At 40.2% G+C, this 6169-nt stretch overlaps 1 long non-coding RNA gene across 1 annotated transcript in view; it reads right to left on the reverse strand.

Moving 5' to 3' along the window:
* Positions 1-6169, reverse strand: part of LOC138736857 (uncharacterized) — a 75265-nt gene that overhangs the window by 32344 nt on the left and 36752 nt on the right. The window lies entirely within an intron of this gene.

The following is a 6169-nucleotide window of genomic DNA, read 5'->3' on the forward strand; positions in this document are numbered from 1 at the left end:
GGGTGAGAAGGAGCAGAAGGGATCAGTGGCAAAGCTGGAGTTTAACTCACACTTCATAGGGTCACTTGATAAAGCATCATAATTCACTGTCAGAAATCACTTGCGTCACTGGGGAATAGCTGACCACCTGCATCTTCAGCAATTATGTAAATCGGAGAGTTGACAAGAAAGCAAGAATCATGGGTGTGACCTGGCCAGCCCGCATACACATCCACGAAGCTGCAAATACAGAGGATGACAGCTCAAACCACAATGCTTATATTTTCAAGTGAGGAAAAATGCTAATAATGGAAAGATCACCTTTGCCAGCAGTTGTGGTCAACAACAGCCTGCAGAATGATGGAGTGCCATCCTTTTCGATTTAGTAGGATGCTGGATCATCCTGTGGGGCAGTGATGGGACTATGTGTGCCATCTATGGCTCCAGCACATATTAGATATCCACTCCTTCTTTCAAATGTCTTCATAATCTCCAGAAGACGCTCCCCAATCAGCAACCCGATGAAATGTGGTATGAGGTATTTTTTCACTGCTGCAGTTTCCTGAATACATGAATACAGTGGAGATACCAATACCAAAAAGCACACTGATGGAATGATACTTTCTGGGAGTGGCATACCAACACAATGCTAGTGCAAGTCTGACCCGCGGTTCCAGAGAACTTCTTACACCCCCGGTGTGGCCCCAATATCTCAACAGTGAAATCACACGTGGCTCGAGACATTCGTAGATTCCCATTCCACTGGGTATCATTGTATTTTTCAAAAACTTGATCCAGGAATATGGGCCCCTGAGGTCTCTTCCTCTTCCACATCCTTCTGCTATTATGCACCCATTCAAGATACTTCATTAAAAACAAGTGGTTTTTACAGCTGACTCTCAGCTCAGCCAATCTCTCCTCAAACACTTCACAAGTTATACGCAAGAAGTCATTGAAATTATGCCACGAGATCAGGAGTTCCTTGGCCTGTAAGACCAGCTGTTCTTTGCACCAACTTGCAGATAAGGAGGATGATAAGTCTTGATTGTATGGTGATGGATTAATATATCTTCTGGACGTCCAAGGTGATCTGTCTGAGGTTGGTCATTGTATAGAATGAGATGACATCACTTCCCTCTTTTGCATGCCGCATCATGCAGGCACTTCTGATTAAAGGTAGAACAGACCAAATGCCAGGGATAAACTCTTCCAAATGTGAAAGCATTCAGTGTCCCAGTTAGGAGTGATATAGTGTGAAAGGCCAAACTCCCATTCCTATCCCAGGATGCTGAACAGCCAATTTAGAGGGATGCAAGTGTGAAAGGGGCTTAAGCTTGTTCAAACAATAATGGTAATTTTTAGTCTCATGTAGCAATTTCCAAAATAGCTTTGTTTTGGCTTTTATTGTTTGACTTTATAAAGCAATTCCAGAAACGTAATGTGCCTCATTGCATTTTTACCTCTCCTTCAAATTAGCAACAAAATGGTCAAGATAGCCTTTTGAAAGGTTTATTATTGAAAATTGTTTCCAGTTTAGAAAAAGCTCAACTAGTAAGTTTATTTTCTTAAGGGTTAATAGAAAAGAGGGAAAAGGATATCAGAAAAGGGCAAAAAGTTGAATTAAAATGTCACAGTTGAAGAAATAATATTGAAAGATCTTATTTCAGTTGAGCTTATTTGGTAAATTATAGAACACTAACAATATTTATTTATTTTATGATGTAAAATTAGATGCCATTAAGTATGCCTTCACAGGATAATGTACACAATACACAGAATTGTGAAGGAATATTGCTGCCTCATTTTCTGACTTCATAAGAAGATTGACCAAAGATACAAAGGATCTGTGAAAGTCGACCTGCACTATAATAAAATAAACAGCAGAACCAGTTAAGCAATCAACAGTTTCCTTTTTTCAGCCTTGTTAACACTAGCAAGAGTGAGGGGTACAAAGAATGAGTTCAGTAATTCATTCTCTACTCTGATCCCCATTCAAAGCATAGAATATACATCCTGTTTTTGTCACCTTCAAGCAGGTGTATTTGAGAGACCCTACAAGTTTCACATGAATTTCACACAGCTGGTGATTCTTGTTTTCACAACAATATGTTCCATTGTGGTATCTGCAGACAAGGAGGCAAAACCAGGATGTCCTTGGTATTAGTTACTATCTCACCACAGCATGTTAGAAGGCAGTAACATTTTCACTGATGTGACAAGGCAACTATATTCTCACCCAATTCATTAACTCTTTGTTAAGCATATTCATTAAACATTCTTTCACAGATCCAGCTAGCATTACTTTGCCAACACATGGGTTGATAACCAAGGTCACTGGAACTTAATGTGATGAAAGCTGTTCAACCAGCAATTGATCATATTTAGATGAATTTCCTACCCTGATGCAATTAACCATCTTATCCTGGCAATGCACAACCATAGTGTATTAAACTATGGGAATGTACATCATTTGAACTTTTAACAGCTTGTTTTTAATAACATGATGCACTAAAACTTTTCAATTTTATTTTAGTGTTATTTTATGAAATCTCAAAGGGATAGTTTAAAATCCTGCAGTATTAATGGTGCTTTGAATAAAAATTAAACAGTGCAGATACTTAAGTAGGAAACAAAAGATACTGAAAATGCACAGCAGGTTGTACAATATTTTATTGGATAGAGAAAAAGAGTTAACATTTTAAGAATGTATTTTTTCCATATTCTTAAAGAAATTTTCTTCTACTCAGTACTTCATCTCCAAGTTTATTAACATTTTTGTTGTGTATAAGTCCATGTCATGATGTCACCCACCCCCCCCATATATATATCTGTGTATCCATAACTATATTAGTCTGATGGTATTAAAGAATGAGAAAAGCACCATGTCTCCGAGTCCTAATTGTGTAAGTACACACACAACAGTGGCAACGAGGAACGAAACAAACCCCATGTGTGCTCCATGCACCAACTGGGAGAAGGGAGCAAAAGGATAAAGGTAAAAGGTGACTAATGAGCTCCACGTGTTCCCACCAAAGCAAAAGTGCACCAAGATGGAGGAGGGAAAGTTCAGAGAATTCAACAAAGCAGATGAAAGTTGGGTAATTACATAGAATTGTTTAACCACTACTGCGCAGCCCATAATATTATTGAAGCCCCAGTAAATCGAAAATGTGGTCTATTCCTCAGTATAATGAGCAGCAAAACATTTGATCTACTTAAAACTTTGTTGTACCCGGAGGACCTAGGGATGAAGACATACACTGAGCTTTGCAAGCAATAAATGGAGGGCAAAAGTTCGCAAAATTAGATTTGTCACAGGCATACCAACAAATAGAGTTGGAGAAAGAATTAAGACAATATGTGACAATCCCTACCTGGGACTGTTCACCTGTACACACCTGCCATATAGAATTTCAGCAACACCTGGGATTTTTCAAGCTACAATGGACAAATTACTACATGGAATCTCAGTAGGATGTTACCTGGATGATATCATCATCATGGACCGAAACGACATGGAGCACTTATAAAACCTTGAAGAGGTGTTAAGCAGACTGCAACAGGTTAACATATGATTATGACAGGATAAGTGTGTCTTCATGCTGCCCTTAGTAACATACTTGGGATTCACAATTGACAAGGAGGGGGTACAAATGGATCTGGCGGCCACAGAAGCTGTTCGCAACGCCCCATATCCAACCAACAGATCAGAACTACAGTCCTTTCTAGGACTTATAAATCTTTATTGGAAATATATCCCTAACATGTCTACACTAATGTAGCCCCCTAAATTGCTTACTCAAGAAAGGTCAAAAATCACATTATCAACTAAGGAAATATTAATGTCAACAAATGAAGCTCTGATCTACTACAATCCAAACAAAGAGATGACTTTAGCTGTTGATGCTTCACCAATAGGACTGGGAGCAGCATTATCCCATATCACAGAAAAGGGTTAGCAACCAGTGGCATGTGCTTCACAGATATTAACTATAAGCCAACGTAATTACGCACAACTGGAAAAAGAAGGATTAGCAATAATGTTTGGTGTAAAAAGATTCCACCAATAATCTCTACAGAAGAACTTTCACCCTAATCACTGACAACAAACCTTTAAGTTTGATTTTGGGCCCCCACAAAGGGATACCAATATTAACTAGCTAGAATCCAATGTTGGGCCATGCTACTAGTCGCATACAACTACGAGGTAAAATATAAATTGGGAACACTCAACAGCCACACCCGAAACAGAACCAAAAAAAATTTTTTTTTAAATGGACAGCAGAAGCAGCAGCTATCAACCAAAGAACATCTGCAACTGCCCATTACAACTCAGGTGATCAGCAAAGGAACCCCAAAAGAAGCAACATTTATCAAAGTCTTATACTTCACCCTTAATGGATGGCCAGAATCTGAGGTCATACCAGAAGGCCTGAAAACTTGCTTCACACACCGCCATGAACTATCAGTTGAAGAAGGTTGTTTAATATAAGGTGCCCGTACAATTATCCCAGCCAAATAGTAAGCCGCTATATTATCAGAGCTGCACTGCAACCATCCAGGAATGGTATGAATGAAAGCGCTGGTCTGAATGCATGTTTGGTGGCCATCAATAGACAGAGACATTGAAACAACAGTAAGAAAATGCAAAATATGTCAGACAATGCAGCCAAAAATGCTGCAGGCCGACACCAACCCATGGAAATGGCCTTCCAGACCCTGGCATTGGATGCACGTAGACCTCGAGGGGCTATTCATGGGAGAGACTTTCCTTAAAGCGATGGTCGCACATTCCAAATGGCTAGTAATTTTGCATATGAAAAACACCAAAACTGATCCTACAATTGAACACCTACGGGCCATGTTTGCCACATACGAATGACGTCATGAATTGTTCATGGTCAATGGATCCCAGGTTACATCAGAACTTTTTAAGAAATTTATGTACGACAACTATATCAGACATACTTTATTGGCACCCTATCACCCAAGTACTAATGGGGAGGCAGAATGTTTTGTGCAAACGTTCAAGAAGGCAATGAAAACCAAGAAACTTCTAAACCCCTTCTGAACTCACAGAATTGCAGATTTTTTATTGGGGTACAAAAACACACCACATTCTACCACAAAGCGCACTTCAGCGGAATTGATGTTTGCCGCAACCTGTGGACGAGACTATCCATGGTTCACCCTGATCTGGGCCTCCCATTTAGAAAAATCCACATCGCCACAAACCTTACGTAGTACACTGGAGGTGGATGAAAGATTACTGGCACAAGATTACAGACAATACAAAGACCCATAGATGGTAGAGGTGATCCTACAAAAGTTGAGCCCCTGTTCATACTCCGTTCTAATGGGAGACAGACTGTGGAAATGACACATTGGATCAATTGCAGCCATTGACTGACACCAAAGTCCACGAGCTACCTCATGACCTGGAGGAGGTAGAACCAGACTTCCCATGGCCTGCCACAGTAATCCAACAGCCTTGGGTTGAGTAAAATAGGGGCTGAGATGGGTAGCCCAGTAACTGTGACAAGCAGCCAAGCATGTAGAACCCCGGAGGTCAGCGAAGACTGGCAATTGCCGTCAACCCAACTCTCTATGGGTCCCACCCAGAATACCCCCAAGCATGTCACACCGAGGCGGTCCAAGACAAAAGAAGACCACCTGAGCGTTTTAGGGACTATGTTTCATTATTATTGTTCCTTTCCATATTATAATCACTGAGTATATGTACCCTAATTCACATTAGTAGTCATGGGCCTGATGTAGTAATGGTAGTTAGAGGGGGCCCATTCAACATTTATTGCACGGGGGTGAAGAGTATATACCCACCCTGCCGTCAATCATGACGCTTACATCATGATGTGATGCCTACATCATGATGTCACCCCTCCATATATTTATCTCTGTATGTCAGTAGCCATGTTAGTCTGATGGTATTAACGGTTAAGAACCATGTTTCCGAGTTCTAATTGTGTAATACGCGACAATTTTACTAAACATGAAGATGGAAATCGCCTTCTGTATCAATTTGTCAATCAATCAGTGTAACATCTTTTGTCAGTTTCTGTCACATCATAAGTTAGTGTTGAAGTAAATATTGGTTACTGCTATTGGGCCCTAGCCAAGTGGTAACTGAATTGAGGCCACTAAAACTGCTGTCAGTAAATGAAATTTCTCT

This window comes from Narcine bancroftii, chromosome 1, assembly GCF_036971445.1.
Source record: "Narcine bancroftii isolate sNarBan1 chromosome 1, sNarBan1.hap1, whole genome shotgun sequence".
Classification (NCBI taxonomy): Eukaryota; Metazoa; Chordata; class Chondrichthyes; order Torpediniformes; family Narcinidae; genus Narcine; species Narcine bancroftii.